At 29.8% G+C, this 20,482-nt stretch overlaps 1 protein-coding gene across 3 annotated transcripts in view; it reads right to left on the reverse strand.

Moving 5' to 3' along the window:
* LOC148232059 (uncharacterized) overlaps positions 1–20,482 on the reverse strand; it is a 282,135-nt gene that overhangs the window by 210,159 nt on the left and 51,494 nt on the right. The window lies entirely within an intron of this gene.

The following is a 20,482-nucleotide window of genomic DNA, read 5'->3' on the forward strand; positions in this document are numbered from 1 at the left end:
TAGCATCTCATTTAATATAAAAATGTTTCAATGGTATTTAAAGAACGAGACGAATATTTGCCTTTTTAAAAACATGTACGTATAGTGAATACAATAATTAATGAATGTTTCGTATGAGCGACGTGAGCGACAACCCCAGCAGATTTGGTCCATGGCTGCCTCCGACGAAAGTAATTTATTTTCCAGTACAAAGGGTCAAAGGCGGGTTTTCCGGTTTAATCTGTCGAAATTAAACGCGACATGTGATGGCTTTTCATGGCAATTCATATTCGCGCCCGTAGGGGTGAAAAAAAGGCATTCGTTTAAAACCATATACACGCGGGTGTTAATTGTAGCAAAAGGAGAAACAGCATAAAGTGTGTTTTGCATAATACAACATACATACATCTTGCGATTTTAATATTAATTAATGACAAGTTATTTCTTTAAAAATAATATATCAGTCAGTATAAATGCTTAAAGGCACCTTTATGTTTTAAGATATAAATATTATCTAAAATTAATAGTAAGCAGCACATGAAGATCTATTAAAATTCAATATTTTAACTGTTTTAAGAAATATTGCTGTGAATTAAATCAGATTTTAATAAAAATATATTAATATTGTATAAAAATAATCTTATGACAGCATTAAGTGCTGGAAATTTAAAATATATAGAATTATATGTTTTACTAAATGTTGTTGCAAAGTATTTTTTTGTGTGGTCTATTTAGTTTTTTTATTTGATTTATAAATTATTTTTTAGGTAGAACCAATTATTTCGCAATCTACGTGTCAATGTAATATTATCGACTATCACTAAGAGACTTACAAATCACCCATAGTTAAATAGTGATATCATTTTTATTTTTTATTTAAACCTTCTGTTGAAACCATACAAAGGCGTAAGTCTGATGTGTTACAACGTAGTAAATTAATACAAACTGGGTTAATCAATAAGATATTATGAATAGCTACAAGTAAGAATTAACCATCAGATTGAAAATCTACGAATCAGTGACAAATTATTTGACCGATGGATATAATTCAAAACGAGTTTGATGGTATTAAATATCATAAATCAATTTAAATATTATGTATATTATAATTTACAATCAATATACATATGTCATTTTGCAGCTAAGGCCTAAATGAGAGGGTGGCTTATTTTTGTTATATCACATATGTATATGGGTTATAATGAAAAAAAAGACACGAAAACTGCCATAGTTTGTATCATATCGATATGAAACTTTCTCTAAAACTACACCTAGTAAATTCTCTTATTTTAAAATATATAGGTATTTAAAAATTAAAAACTATAAGTTTAAGAAAAAGTATAACTTTTTTTAATATTGTGCAAAAGATATTGTATTATTTATTAAACATGAATGGGGCTTAGAGTATACGTAAAGAAAAATGCATTTTATTTTCATATCAACTTATTTAGTGCTAGATATTTATATTCTAGACCCTTTTGTCTTTTTAGAAAATACTTTATTTTTTTTTATAAATGTATCCCAGTATTAAGAAAAAAATACTTTTAAGCTAATTTTTTATTTGAATGTATAAATCACATTAACTACATATAGTCCAGTCAAATAAGGGTTTAACCTCGGAATGAAAGATAACAAGCTGAAATTTTGCACAGACCTTTGTTTTGGCGTTCTAAATATATGGTGAAAAGTCTCAAAAGATATCGTGTCTGCTAATCAAGATATTAAAGGTCAAAGGTCATAAAAATCGTTTTTTTGCAAATATCTCGCCTCTTTTGCGTCGCATGTCATTAAATGTTTAACAAAACTTATAGAAAATAAAATTTTCTACAAGTTTGTCATAATTTATTTCTTCGTATGGTTAATGGTTTTCGAGATATAGCGCGGGGAGTGGGAAGCGCGCATCCGTTTATAGGATAACGCTATGTAAACTACGGAGCCAGAGTTACCTGTACATTCTTCCACAGTTTCGTAGAAAACATCGCAAATTGTTATCTGCTGAATGAACCCATCTAAAGCATTATAACTTTCAATCTCCATATCTTCAAAAATCATCATCGATAATGCAAAAAGTAATACGTATGGCCTCTGATACTTCTTGCAAAAGCGGGACCATCCAACATTTTGTCGACAGAATTCGATGCATAAATTGTACTGAGAGCTTCCTTGATTCCGCTTCCATTCATTATATACCCTATGCATCCAATAAAAGACATAAGCATATGAAAGCCTCCTAGTTTCACAACTACTCTGGACAAGTCTGAGCTAGCATCTGAAGCTGCTACGATTTCACGTGCTTTTATGTACAACGGCTGATCAAAAGTTATTAAGCATGTTCTTTGTTCATGTTTCTTGGCAGTGTTTATAGCACACTGTAATGTAGTGTAAATTGTGTCCATATTACTCACAGGATGATGAATAAAAGTAAGAAACAGAATCCGAGAAGTTACAAAGTTCTCATTGTTTTTTGTAAGTTGTTCAATAAATCCATTCCACCCTGGCAACGGTGAGATATATTTCCACTTTCCGTACTTCCACAACAAATCAACTACATTAAATATTTGTTCGGTTAGTTCTTCTACATCATTAAAATTTTGAACTTGAATCTCTTGCTCAATCCGGGTACGACATGATTTTCATACACTAGAAGGGGTATATGTGATAGTGCTGCTAACTCCTTTGCACTTGGTTTTGTTGTAAATTTCTTTATGCGGTCATCAGATAAAACTTCAGATTTTGGAGTTATTATTTTTATCATTCCCATTATATGAACAGTATTATAGCCATCAAGAGTATAAATATTTTTCTGCATTATCTGCTGCATACTGTACTAAGGCACTTGACTATGATGGTTGATTACGAGGCTGTGGGTGATAAACAGCTGAAATTTAACATTTTACAGTATCACTATATGAAGCGAAAAAACCTAAACTTGACAAAACATCCAAAAGTCTTTTTGGATGTTTGGCCTATCTCTATTTTTTCTATGAAGAAATACAGATAGGCCTATTAATAACTGCGAAGAAAAGGACCGTTTTCGTATGGAAGTCATTATAGCATGACTTATAGCTGTGTATTTCGTTTTAAAATGCCCCGTCTTTCCTTTTCTGTTCTTTATAATAACTTCTTGCAGAAAATGTAATAAAGTTTTCGGAATTCCTTCATTAATATTTTACTCGGGGGCGGATAGGACTTGGTCTCAACAACAGAAGATCGAATATCTTCTCTAATAATCGCCGCAGCAGCTTCCACTACGCGTAAGTGTTCTTCTTCCGAAGTGCCTTTTTTATTTTCATACCAAGCTATGGATAAAACTAATGCTTGAGCATCGCGAAAAGAAAAAATAGGGAATGATCCAATCTTCGTTATAACTATAATATCAGTTAAATATTTTTCTCTTAATTTGGAAATGATCTTCTTATCATCTGGTACATACTCCGTAAGGACATCTCTCAACTCTTTCAATTTTTTCGCACAAATTTCTTGTCGAGCAGTATTTCATTTTTAATTCCTAATAATACAATGAAGAAAGTAATAAAATTATGGTTCAAACGACTTGCCGAGACCACTTTTTTCACGATTGTTTACTTTTTCAAAGCTTATACCAAGTTAAGCAGGTAGAAATACTCGCTGGATTCTATAAACGGATGTACGCCTCCTACTCTTCGCGCTATATCTCAAAAACGGTTAATGATACAAAACAAATATTATAACTAAACTTGTAGATAATTTTATGCTTTACAAGTTTTGTGAAGCATCTAATGACGTGCAACGCATAAAACGCGAGATATTTGCAAAAAAACAAATTTTGTGACCTTTGACCTTTGATATCTTGATTAGCAGACACGATATTTTATGAGACTTTTCACCCTGTCCTTAGAACATCAAAACGAAGGTCTGTGCAAAATTTCAGCTTGGTATCTTTCATTCCGAGGTTTAGCCTTTATTTCGCCTTATTTGACTGGACTAATACAATATAAAGTACACGTAAAAATTGTATAGTACAATAATTAATAATGAATTTATATTGTACTGTAAAAACAGCGATAAAAACATATGTTTTTATTGTATTAATACATATAAATAAAATAAAAACAAGAACAGCTGATATTTTAGTGATTCTATAATTTACACATTATAAGTATGAATAATCAGAATTTTTAGTACTATACACTAATATTGTTTATTAAGTACTACAATTCAATATAAAATACTTTTCTGTTACCTGTAAAATATAATATTGTAATCCTAATTATGGAGTATATAAATTCTTTATTCCAGAACAATTCAAAATGTAACCTATATCAATACCTCTACTGCGCTTATAGAATTAATTTTCTTAAAACATGAACACGCACCATTTTTCATATGTAAGGTCTTTAATTTCAATAGAACGCCGCAAAGGATAGACCGCAGAGGGGTATAATTTAACAATTTTCAAGCATCCGGCAGCGAAAATAAAATCACTCTGTTAAATCCTCGGGGTTGGTGCGGTCGTCCTGTGGCATGCGTCCCAACATCAACACGCATCAATTTATTCAAATGAAATTACCCCCCAGAAGCCACCCCCGGGGTTGACGGGCTGATTCCGCATGGGGTGAAAGGTGATAGAGGAAACAGGAATATTTTTCACACAAAGGACACAGCCGAATGATATTTCCGGGAAATGCGCCCCTATAGGCAGACACACAAAGACAGTTAAATAAGGTTGAATTTAAAATCTTGTCTAGACGGTGGCTGTTCTAAAATCACAAGACATAATATATAAAGATATACTTATTTATAACAAAAAGTAAATAGTATATATATAAATTGTATATATGTTTTTAGTCAATATTTGATATAAACATAATTAAGCGATCACTTTATAATTTAAACTTCGTATATTCGAAAGACTATAGGATAAACCTGTGTTTGCGTGTGAGAGAGACGATGATAGATAAACAAAGCTTTCCGCGAAAGCTTGTCGAAAGCACCGCCAAAAAGTCTCAATCCAATTCAACCGCAGCTTTGCGGTTTCAGAACCACTTTAAAGCAGTGCCAGAGCTTACTACTTAGAAACGAATTCCAACCAAAACACACGACGATATAAAACGTTGCCAAATAGCATTGCCTTAGCTGCAGCAGTATTCAAATGTAAAATAACCAAAGCAAACTGAAACTTGTATAATAAATGTATACTGGAAGCCTAAAATCTAGACTTATTTTTATAAACATATATATCTAATAAACTAGTATAAGAATAAATATAGCACTCAAATGTAATTGAGTCTCAATCTTTGCAATAAATTTTAAATTCATGGCTTTAAAATTTGAACCGTATTTTTTTTAATCTAACACATAGGCTATGAACGTGAAACTAAATTAATAAAACACTTTAGTAAAATAAATCATTAAATATTATTTAAAAACCCTTAATAAATTGCTTGCATGTAAATTCATATCATAATGACTCAATCATAAATCAAGCAATTTTAATAACAAACATAGCAAACATGTATGATAATCACTCTCAATTCAGATTTTTCTTAGATGATTCTCAATATGATTAATTATCCAAACACTAATTAATCAATCTTAAACCGTCATCAAGATTGATCGAACTGCTACCTAAAAAAAATATCTTAATTATAATCTAAATCAACAACTACCTCACTGATCAACCAATGCGTTAAATATTAAAATATTTTAATCAAACCTTGTACACATTCTCCAGTTATGTAATTCAATCGAACGTGAACAACACACGCAGTGTGAAACTCGTTATACGCCAAGGGTCTGGATCTGATTTCAATTTCGTTTTTGTGAAATTCAATATTTTTAAACGCGAACACAAAAAAAAACTCAACTATATTTCTCCTATATACTATTTGAGAGATGGTGAGAGTCGCGAGCCACTTTCCCCTGACTCTGGGGGCTGAGGGTGGTTTTTCACCCGCAGCAGTTGACATATGTGCCGAATTAGCATACATTTCCCATAAAATTCACCACCAGGGGCGTATAGCCTTTACACAAGAAGAAACAACGCGAGAAAATACTCCCGCGTATATATTATATTTTTCCGCTTTTTATTTTTCTTTACAATCCATATAGTACGCTTTATCTGACAACACGACGAAGTTAATGGGTCATTTGTGCGTAAAAAATGAATTTAGATCAAAGATCTAGTGCCTTATAATCGTGTTTATAATGTGCGTTAGTATTTTGTATTGAATCAGATTATTTTGTGTGGAGTACCTTTGTTTTGGGCGTGTTGTACGAAAGCAAATGCGGAGGTGCCCATTGGGAAAGTGGAGAAGCTGTTCTGAATATAGAGTCATTCAAGGGGGTGTCTTATTTTGTGCATTGTATAGGAAATAGAAAAGAAGTTCATCATTATCTAGCACCCGGCGGTTCACTCTAAATTGACTCGATTATTTCAAATTAAATGATACAAAATACTATTAAGAATAAATTAGAATTTATTTATAGTAAAAACACACAAATTCTAAATCATACTATGATAAACTATTTAAATGTATTTACGGTGACGTGGTAAATGTTATAAATTAATTCTAGTATAGTATAGTTCGTGAAGTGCAGGACTAATTAATTATTTTTTTATTTACAAAATAGGCTATTATTAAAAAATCCAGCTCCATCTACAAAGTAACATCTATTGCTTTTAAGCTATTTAGTTAATTTATAATGTATTATAACAAGAATAAAATATAGGGAAATGCATACAACATAATTAAGTATAAGTTAATGATTTATGATCATATTTTAGCTTACAAATATAAATTAAAAAGATAAAATAAGACAATTAGTAATAAAAACTTAGGAAAAAAATAAAAAATTAAATAAAAAAACATATTTAACTATTAATTTTAATACTATTTATATTCCTTTACGTTACTGGGTACTTCGAGCTTTAAAAAATTTGTCTCTAAGGCAAAATGTGTTTGGGCATTGATGATTATATAAAAAATTGGGTTAGGTATTGTGGCACTTCACCGATTATGAAAGTTAGTGAATATGATCTCGCGTATTATCTTATAGTATTGTTCGGATGTTTATAACAATACTCATATCCCAAGTAAGCCTTTGTGTTTTTCAATTCAATGTGTCTAGAAAATCTAAATCAATAATTATAACATAATTTTAATTCTAATGGTTTTTCTAGATTTCCCTAATCTCACGGATAAATATTGTGATGATTAATTTTAAACGAGCTAGGTAGCATATTATAAAAATTATATAAAAATGATCTATAAAAAAATTTGGTAATATTATAAATATTCCATAAATTTGCCTAATATTATTTTTATACCTTTATTTTCAATGCCTAGCTTAGAAAAAGTAAATTACTGTTATAACTTCATCCTTGGCAGTATTATGTTATTACTAGTCTAATTATCTGTTTATATATTATTTTATTTTATTTTTTGTTAATGTGCTTTTTTCGTTAAATATCAGTTTTATGTAAAAAAAAATTAAATTCGGATACAATCAATTGATAAAATATTACTGTTAATTAGTATACCTATTTTAAGTTATAAATAATCAATCAAATATGTTTTTGTGTATTATTTTCTCACATATTAACTTTTGAGTCAGACACACAGTTGCGCTCAAAAGTTAAGAGATTCGCGTTAATAATAAGATAATTGAATTTAAATATGCAAAATATAAGATATGCTCCTTTTTATTATTTAAATATTATAATATAAAATAAATAAATAATATACAGTGATTCTTATAAATAATAAATGTGCATATTACCATAAAGACGTTTACGAATATCAAATAGAGTTTTCTCGCGGAAATCTCTTGGGGTGAAATTTTTCCATATAAAAAATGTCTAGTCGTAAAAGTAAAAGTTCTTTTTGAAACAACCCCAATGCAGTCTGTGCACAACACCTTTACACGCTTTCGATTTCAAAGGCAACAACGCTATTTGAAAATATTTTTAACGGTATCAATATAAAAATATGACACAATGTTTTGGATGTGTGAATCGCGATGATGTTGCATTTCGATTCACTGCTCAAAAACCTGTTATCGAAGTGTACAGTTATCAAATATGTATAAGATCAACTCGAAGTAAAGTGTAAAAAAGTGTGTCGGTGTTAAAAGTGTAACTGTGCCTGTGTAGGTATCGTTGGCACTTTGGAAGCTTTCGAAAGGGGGTAGATTTATTGCTTTGAGGATTTTAAAAAAGACGGGGGTGAATAAAATGCATTTTTCCCTCAGCCGTTGGTTCGATGGCCACTTAAGCGGCATTATCGCTTAAGGCAATTATCCATTGAAAGATCGTGAACGATTTATCAACTCGGTGACGGCATTGTTGCAAAATTTTGGAAGGCTGCCATATTTTTGTATAATTTTATTAGCTCAAAAATAAAATTATACGTTAGATGAATAGATATTTCATTCAAAATATAATTTTAAGCCAAGCCTCTTATCTGTTTAGTAATCTACTAAATCTGTATTAGAAAAATATCTGCTAAATTTAAGTCAAGTTACTCAAATTGAACTGAGAAACTAAATAACATATCAGATTAAACTGTTTTTTATATTGTTATAATTTAGTTGAACTTTAAATAAATCAATCACTAAATGACATAAAATATTTTATTTTATTACTGTTCTTAAATATTCGTGTATTACGGTTTTTTTAACACATTTTACTTTTATTATTCACTAACATATTCGTAGAACGCTTCAACGATCTAGTGGTATTTTATCATTTGATCTTTCACAGAAAAAAATCAAGATGTTACACGAATGACACATACATGTGTATGTAAGATATTTGAACATAACATTAAAACATATTAGAAATAAATTATAAATATTATTATGATAAATAAATATAAATATGCATTACGGAAGGTTCAGTCCTTACGACATACACGTTATAAACGACATACTGATATTGATCATCAGCCCACGCTTGTCATAATACGAATGGACGAAGAGTTGCTTTAAATGTCGTTTTAAATGCATATTATACATATAGATATTTACTGTTACTCTTACATGATTTATCCATGTTACTCATTTAATTTCCCACAGTGGTTCTGACTCAGAACAATAATTTTTATACGAGCTCCCCTTTGAGATCTAACACGGTGTATATTGTAATTAAAATGTCTTTCTCGAATCATCTTTGAGAAGAACATGGCACCCGCGGTTGTAATGTGTGACCTCTCAATCGGTTTACATATTATGAAACCAACGTTTTAACAGTCATTAACATGGAGAAGAATCACGAGAGGAAATGTACAATCACGCGATATCTTAATGCGTCTAATCTGATGACGGTGTTCAAACAAAGCAGTAAAATATCAGCACGAAAAAATATATATACATACACACGTAGATGGCCCATAAGTGACTTTTTGTGCCAGGCATGTGTGAGATTGAACGGTTTACATACGACAAGTGTTGCCTAGTCATGCTGAAGGCAATTAACCTTTCGACGGGACCTTTATGAAATAGCTCTTGTTGAAAATTGACAAATTTTATAGATTGTGCAGTAGACGTTCTATATGTATAATACATATATATAGGAATTCTGGTCTTTCCGCGTAGTCATGTTTGAAAATTTCTTCGTAAATTCGAAGCAGGTTTCTGATCAGTATGCATAGTTTGTTGGTTTGTTCGACGCTGGCTATACCTTCCCTTTTGTGTGCCATTTCGATACAAAGGGAAAAGTTGTCTTTCGAGGGAAATGTTTTCAACTAAATTTGCATCATATAATGCGTGCCTATTTTTTTATCTTGCAATTTACATATAGTAAATGACATCGTACTATTGATATAATTGATATACTAAACATCAGTAATTTATTCTTAAATATTTAATACATGAAAAGTATAAATATAGCATTTTATTTTCATATTCGCTTATATTACTTTTAAAGACTTATTTATTTTATTTTTTAATTATCATCATGGACAAGCATGTACACGAGTTGAGTCAGTTCTTTTTGGGACCCCCAACGTGGCCAGGGTTTATGAAAACCGTTTCATATTATAACATAACAGTTCTAACATTGTTCATAAGTCATAACGGATGATAACGGATATTCTCACACGGACTATGGTAAAAACGGTTGTAGCAACCATTTATTTATTGTAAATCATCCGTTGCAACATGATAGACATTAGTCCAAAGTGTTACAGTGGGGTAAACACAATCAACAACTACCGAGTAGGTTGTGAGATACCAGACTGAAAGTCTGTAAATCAGTGGCATTTATTTTGTGAGTTTATCGTATAATTATCAAAATTGTATATTTATTAAAATTGGAAAAAGCACCAGAATACATATAGAATTCGAACCCAGATATCATTCGTAAATATGTTATGATTAATTTGTGAACCCTTGTGAATTATTTAATCTAGATCATAACAGATTCTAATAGAAACAAGTAATGTTTTTTGTAACGTTATTAGTTGCAGAATTTTATTTAAAATTAAACTGTGTTAGTTACTTTTACGTGGGAGCTATTTAGTCAAATTTATACAGTGAATTTGTAACAAAAGGGTTCATTTTATTTAGTTTAAATGTACTATCTATGTATTTTTAAAATCAGCTATATATTAAATTAAATACAATAGGTCATAAAAATATCCATACAATTTGGTAAGATACATTTTGTGTTAAGGGTGAATTTAAATTGCTTTAATTATTTTTATTTTTCTTAACGATTATTATATTTAGATATATTACCATTTAAAGATAATTTATTTAATGACCATTATTATTTAAATAAAATATATGGGAGCTATTATTTTTTTATTGCAATGAATAAGTAAATAGCACGAAAAGATTAGGGTTATTTGATTTTCATTTCCAAAAATAATATATAAATACAATTTAATTGATATAATGCTTACCATTGTATTATAATAGTTATATTATTAAATTAAAAAAAAGAGTTGACGATCTCTGAACACTCGTAACAAAGGCACCGCTTTCAGGAGATATAACCAACACGTTCTATATATTAAACCAGCTTCGTGTAACATTTTGTTCGCGAATATACAATCGATTCTGTATTATTCATTCATACAAGATATTATTATGTGAAAGGTGTATTGGCAAACAAAAAATTCTTTCGCAATATCTAAAACATAAAAATTGAAAGGCTCTTGTGTTTATGTATAAACCTTAGTGCCTTGTTACGAAACGGAACATAATTTTTATCTCGTATCTTACGTGTTTTTTATACACAAGGTAATTCTTTCATTAGCGTTTCGCTGCTTGATATATAATATTATAAAAAAATTAAACATACCATAAGCATACGAGCAATCATCCTTGTTTTTCAAGGCGATCAAAAAACACTTCGGATTATTATCTCAACAAGAAGTGTCGAACAGATAGACGACCGTAGAATTTCGAGACGGGAAGTCGCTCTACTAATGGACCATAATGTTGCATTAGACTATTTGAATCACATTTCTGTTTTTGTCCGAGCCCCATTGTTATTTTTTTCAGTTAATCTATGAAATTGAGGTTGAACCTTCAATTTTGATTTGAAAAAAAATGATTAAAGCATTCAATACTAACTGAAAAAAACGTTGAAATTCCAATGATAACTAAATTAAAAAAATGTTTTAATTATTAGTTCATCGATTTAAAAACTTTCGTTTAACTTTTTAATTGCATTCTTACGTGACTGTTTGATAAAAATGGTATATGTAAAGCGACACACGTATTCCGAAGAAAAACACCTTAAGTCTGAATTGTTTTTGGGGTTGCCGGATAAGTAACAATATTTTGCTATTATGGTGGCACGTGATCGGAATCGTTTGAGCGGTACTTTTGGAAAAGAAAAGTCTGATAAGACTCTAGGATAGATGAATGCATAGGTAAAAGTTGAACAAGTTCGGTTAAAATAAATACAAGGGCAATAATGTTTCATATCCTTATTTTAAATAGCATAACATAAAATGTGTTCATTAAACTTTAATGTATATTATGTAGTGCTATTAAATAAAAACATACTGAAATACATTTTTTATTCTAGCTTAAGTTTTTAAACTTTTCGCGTAGTTCTAAATTAAATTTCAAAGGAAAAAAAAAACTTTTTACGGTACGATGGAATATGAAAAAGCGCAAGTTTTAAATCAAACATGAAAAGAGAAATTGGTTTAGTAAAATCAAACGAAACTTGCTCCAGTGCTTTTCGACTTCGAGATTTGTTCCGGTAATGTCTTTGCAATGGTGTCCCACCTGGGGACGCTTCAAATCTATCGACGGTCTGGACGCTGGACAAGGGAGGGTTAAAGCTATTTACAGAATTCAGTGCCGGCACATGACTATATTTTTTTTAAGTTTAATATAAAAACAATCATAAAATATTTTAAATAGACATAAAATCATTTAACTATTATTAAATGTACTAATTACTACATGAATGTATTTTTTATACGACATGATTTCTAAAATATGTTCTAAAACTTTTGTGATCAAACAATACATTATTTATAAAAATTATTTAGTTTTAGTTTTGAAATTAATTCAGAAACGAAACATGACTATTAAGTTTTTTTATAAATTGCTTTAGTATCTATTAAAGCGAATAATAATATCGGAATACATATAAATATAAAATAATATCTAGATATCCATTACTAGTACTAATAAAAAAATAAACCATGGTATGTATTTTATATATTTATAAAATAAATTGTTTTATATACAGAAAAATAGTAGTTTTAGAGTTGCCGTCGTTTACGTGTGGAATGAATCTCCATTTGCTCTTAAAAGTGTATTTAACCAAAATCGTTCCCTATGATTATTTCTATGGTGAATTAAATCGGAAAATGACATTTTCTAACACAATAGAGTAGAAGTTTGACGAAAGTCTATTTCTGTAGAAAAAACATATCTTTCCGTGGAAAAAAATGTCCGCAACAAATCAAATGTATCTAAACAATTTAAATCAACGTATAAAAAATAAAACTAAAATATGTAATTGTCGTACTTTCCAAAATCAGTATATATGTATCTAAAAATGTTGCTACTGTTTTGCCGAAAGACGGAAAGATTGTGGCAGACAGGACCAAAACCTTGCTGTTGGTCCAAAAGTGATTAAAGACATTAATATGTACAATTATTTAGAATAATTTAGTAGGAGAAACGACACTGCGATTTGTCTCTAGTTCTGGATGCACAATTTGTCACCATTTTCATAAATAAAGATGAGGGAAAAATCAAGAAATTATAACATCTTAAAAAACAGATTAAAATACATTTTGGAGGAGTGGTGAGACTAACTTTGCAACCTTTTAAAGTTAAGTTGGGAATAAAATCAAGCCCAGACGAAAGTCCCGCTTTTAACTTCTTAACGCCATATTTAACATCCAGGTGCTCAGTGTAATAGCGTTTGAAACTGATCATCTTTCAAGAGGGCTACTCTAAAGACGAATCAGGGCTGATGAAACTAAAGCAATCCGTAGGATATTTACACTGAACATAGATACTTTTCTTCTGGTATCCCTTAATAAGTGATAGCTCACAGGATCAAATGCACACTTATCATTTGCAATCAAAATGATAACATATTTATCTATTATAAAACCGGCGTGGTCTTTTGAAGATGGCCTCAATATCAATGTCTAATATAAACATAAAGAATATATTTTTTAGGTTGATGATAGGTGTTCATGGTTTGTGACTGTGCCAGTGTAAAATAAATAGTTACAACAATATTTAAAAAGATTGAAAACTCACCCTAACATACTGGTTAGTTGTCTATTAAAAGACAATGTTATAACTAAACGTAGAGTTAAGCGTGTAGATATGTTAAAACTAACGAATATATTTAATATAATTAAATTAACTATTATTTTATGTCAATTATTTAAAGAAAGCTACCAGTAGGAAAATTTTTAAGTGTTTTTTTTAATTTAGTTTAGTTGCTGGAAGAAAGTAGAAAGAAGGAAAAATATATATTATAAGAATGGCTTATTGTGCAAATAAATTGTATTTTACTAAGAAAAAATGGCTTAGTTTTCTTGATGGTTATTAATGAAGACTAAGTACAAGAAAAAAACGACTGAGCGAAAGGAGAAAAAATCATAATAGATTGTTATTATTTATCATAAAAATATACATTTAAAAAATAGTTGTGTTTAATATTAAATTTTTTTTTTACTATAGTCAAAATATTTATGCCATATTGAAATTCATAAAACATTATTAGAATTCTTATTTAATGTAGTTTTGTTAGCAAAAATGAAAAAATATTTAAATAAAAAATATGTTTTTAATTTTTTTTTTAATTTTATAAATCAAATTTTCAAATAAATAAATGTTTAGTTCTGGTCTTTGAGTCATATAAATAAATAATCATTGTAAATCAAGTCTTAAAATCGATATCTAAAAGAGAGATAAAAAAAGAAAATACAACCAATTAGGTTGTTTAAGTGACAGCTGATGTGAGCTAACTAATAATTCTCTCATTGTCTATAAAAGGACAAAAACATGAAATTCATTACTTGATTAAACTTATGATGTTTATTATTTTCGAAATTAGCCCTTAACGTCAAAGAGCGTAACGAATAATGTAAATCACTGTTAAAGATGAACATAATTATATATTTTCGATAAATATACCTATAATTTAAGAATATTAATAAAAATGCATCTCGCTTAAATTTACAGCATTACCAACACATTTTCCATTATCTGCGGCTCACATCAAAGTGATGCGCGTTCAATGTAATTAAAAATCGTTTATATAGCAATTTGAAGCGACTAAAAAATAAATAAACTATATGTATTTAAAGGCGCTACTTTGTAGATGTTTTACAAGTAAATTGTAATTACTAGTTAGTTATAAAATAATTGTAAAACGTGACTTACTGTGTACGCATCATCAATCATGGATCAGCTAAACGGCTTATTTATTATTTTAAGTAAATAAATATTTGAAGAAAAAAAATACCTTGTTTCACTGGTGAACCAAGGGACTGAAATCAACCCTAATAACACTAACTAAAAACTGGGGTCATTCTGGCCATCTGGTTTCCAATCGAAAAGCCCACTCAAGAAACAAATCGCTTTCAACAGTCCTTCTGGAGCGTTTCCCCTTTCTATTCTCCCAAAGTAAAATATAATGCATACTTTTATATATTATGGATGTAGATCTATCACTCTACCTATTTTGAATAAATATTTTTTTAAATTGATTTTTTATTGATTGCATACTAAAGATGCATAAGAAGAACTTACGTTTATTAATATTGCATTGCAAATAAAAATAGAAGTTAAGCTCTCGGACGAAGGGCCAATTAAAAGCTCGCGTTGTGGCAATAAACCTGATATGGTAGTCTTAACTTTTTGAAAACTTGCACGCAGTCCCACATGGCGATCTTTAAGGGCACCTCAATCCTTGACGTTTCGAAAATAATGACGCTATAATTTTTTATCTCGATATAAATCGGCATTATAAAGTCAATATTTCCAATTAAACGTCTGCGTGCATTGCTTCATGTTACAATCTGTGTTGTTTATTTATTCGTAACACAATATTTTGTCAAATATATGTTCAGAACATAAATAATCCCATCAATATGCAAATTGTGTAATAAGTCGATTTTAAAAGGACATGATTTTAGCGAAACCTGTTTTAAACGCATAATTAACATCACATTTTTACCGAATGGTTACTATAGGATTGTGATTGATAAAATCGCTTAAAAAACGCTTTACGCATAATTGACGTTTATATTGTGAAATATTTATAATTCTACCGTTTTATGATCTGAGATTTGAAATATTATACGATTATTTTGAGATATTTGTACATAATAAACATTCCGTTTAACGTTTTTCATCGACACGATAAGAATCAGGATATCTTACAAATGTATACATTTTTATCCGATGAAAAATAATCATATTCGTCAATGATTTATAATCGATAATAAAATTCATCACTTTGGTTTTATGTTACACGTATTTTTATTAATAGGCCGTCGCGGTCGCCGCTTTATATGATAATTTATGGCGTATGATAAAATGTTATTTTTATAGGACGGTCAAATGTGTGATAAATGAAAAATCTGGCAAGATGGAAAATACATTTCACTCACCCTCGTTGCCAACTATTGCAATTTACCGCCCAATACACGACGGCCATATTGAAAATGGTGGTACGTGACACGAATTCGCCAATTTGCTCCTGAGCTGAATTTCAACGTAGACGGAACACAAACGTACTGTTCCAACTCCACTTTATCATCCTAATTAATAATATTTAGTGGCAAAAGTAGTTTTTTATTTTGCTTTAGAACTAATCACATTGTATAAAAATAATAAAACAAACACCTACAATTAGTTGAGATGATAAACAAATTAAATTTAGGTTCTTCATAATCATCCATAGATACGCTCATTTTCGGCAAATTTTTGGACCAACTGCATGGGATTTGTCCCAGCCTAAATATATGTTAGGATTATCATCAATCTGGATTAAGCGTAAATTAAGCGTATTACGAAAAATTGCACATAAATATAAAAAAAATAAACTGGAAATATTACAGAATATCAAAATAATGATCTATAAATATTTTAGTACTAATATCGGACCCTTAACAAGCTGATAACTATTTATAGACCCATAGCTAATTATCCTAATTCTAAAGAATGTAAAATTTTGTATTTAATATAATAAAAATTGAACGGCGAAATATTAAAATAGCTTAGCGAACATTAAAATGAACATTAAAATATATGTGGAAACCGCTTTATGCATTTTGGCAACACTGGCGCGATGGCGGCGAGAGCAACATATTATTATTTGACTACGACAGTACAACGACCGGTGAAGCCTCGCCCACCGATCCCATTCATATAATTTAATAAATTTGTAATTATTACTTAGACATTCAATAAATACTAATGCAGCTGCTCAATCTAGGTTTAATTGTCAACATCAGCCCACCAAATATTTATTATATTTTTCGCAAGAAGTCGAATGTTGCACACATAATTAAGGAATTTTTCATAATAATGCTATTCTGAATGATTAACAAATACAAAAACACTATATGATTGCTAGACAAATTTTATAGTATTTGACACTAAAAGCTACACTGCTAGAAATCTCTACCATTTCGTGCAAATATTACCAAAAAATAATGTATAATATATTATTTTTTTCCGTTTCACAGAGTGGAATATATATATCAGATAAATCCAAAATATTGATCTTATTTTATTTTAATAAGTACTAAATGGTAAAAGATTTTTATCAGAGACAACTTTTAAATATGATTTCGCTATTGAACGGAAATGCATTTACTTATGTACTATTACCGTTCCCCAAAAAAACGCTACCATTTATTAATGTAAATTCTTTTTCATAGATAACACGTTATAAGTAACGTTACCACATTAGTTCAATACATTATTTAATGATTTAATACCTATACATCAATCAAAATTATATGCTATTACAGATTATTGTTAATGTCATACTCGATCGTTCATATCGTTCGTAATCGGGTTACGCTATGCCGTTAACTCTTCCAAAACCATAACGTTTCCTATTATTTGGAATATGTGAGTATGTAATAAATCAGGCTCATGATTGTGACCACCCATCGGCCTCGGGCCTTGTAATTATGCGTTCTCCACGCCCATGCCTAGGAGGAGCCTAGATGCCAAAAAACATCGAAGGATCGTGCGCAATGACGCAACCAAAGCCACGTCTCAACCTTTGCTGCTTTTCCATAGAATATGGCAGGTGAGTGTGGTGTGCGAGGTAAAGTTAGCTTCGTTCAAGGACGGCTTTATGGGTTCAAACTGGCCGGTGGCGTACATTCAGAAAAATTAAAGCTCTGATTATATTCGAATATATGACGGAGGGTCATTCGAATGGCAACGTGAATGCAACTGTGACAACGAGCGTGACGATCGTGGGAACGGTCGGTAATGTTTGAATTTTTTTATTACACACAATTCGAGGAGTTTACGGAACATTAACGTTTTAACCGAATGCCGTTTTCGTTGCACTTGCGGCGATCGTTTCGATTTTCGAACACGACTGTTCAATTTTGATCGATGCGTAGACATGTTTTGTCTCACGGGATTTTGAAAACGCACTTATTATATATATTCAAGATACCATAGGAAAATAATTAAATAAGCAAGAGAATCTAATGTTGCAAAAATATTTATAAAATAATAATTCTGGGATTGTGAATAACTAAAATGCGCTAGAAAAAACTGATTTATTTTTTTAATACAATTTACTACATATAATTAAATTATAATATAATAGTAATATATCAATATCGTAATAGCTATTAAAAACTACTACATACTATTTAGTGTTTTTTTATTATTTTCATATTCAGGCTTATTCCAAAGAAGCTGATGCATAATTACTCTTTAGGACCCAACTTAAAACATATGGACACTTCAAGCACCTTTTCACTCCATTTCCTCTCACTTGCTCAAAATTTGCTCCGTTACTTTCTACTGCCTAGTGTATTAATAATAGAATGTGAATTTTTAAGATTAGATGCAAAACAATAAAAATATAAATCGATTTTCCGTTGGATAAGAATATTATCTCTTCATGATAACAAACCGCCATTCAATATATATGTAAAGATCGTCTCTCTCAAGTCAATTGAATAATATTTTAATTAAAGATAACGAACAGATACGGTAAATTCTACAACTAAATAATTACATATATTTGTATAAAATCATAACCCTGTAATTTTACATGTAATGTTATTTCAATTATTTTTTCCTCGTTCTCAAATCTTGCCAAAACAATTAGATACGAGGATAAAATAATTCGCTAATATTATCTGTAAACTTTCTAATCGTTTCTATATATAATTTAGGCATATATAATATAAATACAAAAAATAGTTTTGCGTATTTAAAAATTTTATATTTTATGAAAAAGGTTTTTTCACGGTTTGTAAACCACAAGTTTACCCCTTTTATTCCCACGTTTTTATGTATAAAATATATGTAGATAAAATAAATGAGCTTTCAAGCAAAATACCTACACAAAAAAATATTTTAAAATCATGATTAATCCTTACACAATAACTATTTCGATTTTGATTATGACATAACAACATATACTGCTAAAAGTATAAAATAATAAACGTTTTTGCCACTTAATGTATATTATAATTTCTACATTAATATTTATTTTTGATTGATGTACATATGTATATATTAAATTTAACTATTTATTTAAAACATATATACGCGAATGTATTACCTATGAAATTTACTATCCAGTTTATTATATTTGTAATAAATCTTCGACTGAAATATAACAGTTTAGTTATTCCTTTATAATAAATGTAAATTGCATATAATATCTTGTTTTATATGCAATTTACATTAAACCCATTGACAAGTTTTCTATAGCGTCCATCTTTTAGACTAAAAGTTTTATAAGGAACTGTAATAAACACTTTTTAATTATTTCTTAGATCAATCAATTTTTTTCATTTAATATTTCATCAGTGATAACCAATGTCCTTTCACTGAGAATTTATCAAGAAAATTCCTTTTTCTTAAAAAAAATCATAACACATAATAAGCTGTTAATGAATTTCAGCAGCAGATTTTCCTTTTTCACAGAATAAATTTTAAAAATCACTGACAGAATTAGAATTTGAAACGAATATTTTAAACACACGTTTCAATCACAACGTTGCTTCTACTAAATCCTAGTAAATCACCAAATAACTTTAAAATCTATTTTTCTCTAATAGAATTGCAGGAGTTCCAATTACCTGCAAAATTAACATAAATATAATTTTAACGAACATATCAAAAAAATGAAAATAAATACCAACTCGTCTCGAAAATAAGGCCTGAACAATGGAAGAGCGAACTCAGGACGAAAAAATTACGTTTATAATTGTTAATATTTCACGGACCACCACACATCCATCATGAGACATTAATCACCCATAAGTACCGGAAAAACACCCTTTTGTGTAAAAAAAATATGCGCGATAATCAATACGTTCTACCCTGCATGAAACGTACTTTTGTTACTTTCACTTTTGCTAACGATTGCCAACAGTAACAGTAGTATGTGTTCAAGAAGCGACGCAATTTCACACCAGGCAAGCGGGCAGACAAAGAGAAAGAGAGAGAAGCAGACTAAGACGATCCCGAAATTCAACCCCAATGAGTCCCAGCACGAGACACATCAGCGGATAGTTCAGCATCATCACCGACAATATATCACCGACACTCCAGCGACCCTCTTACTTTCAAAACTACATATTTTACTCCATTACTTGATAACAGCAGCAACAATTGCATATATATGCTTAATAAAATAAGCTTTTGTAAGGGTTTTCGTCTGCTGTTACACCCCTTATGCCTCAAAACCCAAAAGTTGTGGATCCGGACGTGAACACAGAAAGAATTTTCTCTTGTTTTGGCTTCAGAATCATATTTTATATTAAAATTCTGATTGAAACGTCCCTCATCCATGTTTGCA

The sequence above is a fragment of the Plectrocnemia conspersa genome, unplaced genomic scaffold (genome assembly GCF_051122295.1).
Source record: "Plectrocnemia conspersa isolate PC_06_02 unplaced genomic scaffold, ASM5112229v1 ptg000009l, whole genome shotgun sequence".
In the NCBI taxonomy this organism is placed as follows: Eukaryota; Metazoa; Arthropoda; class Insecta; order Trichoptera; family Polycentropodidae; genus Plectrocnemia; species Plectrocnemia conspersa.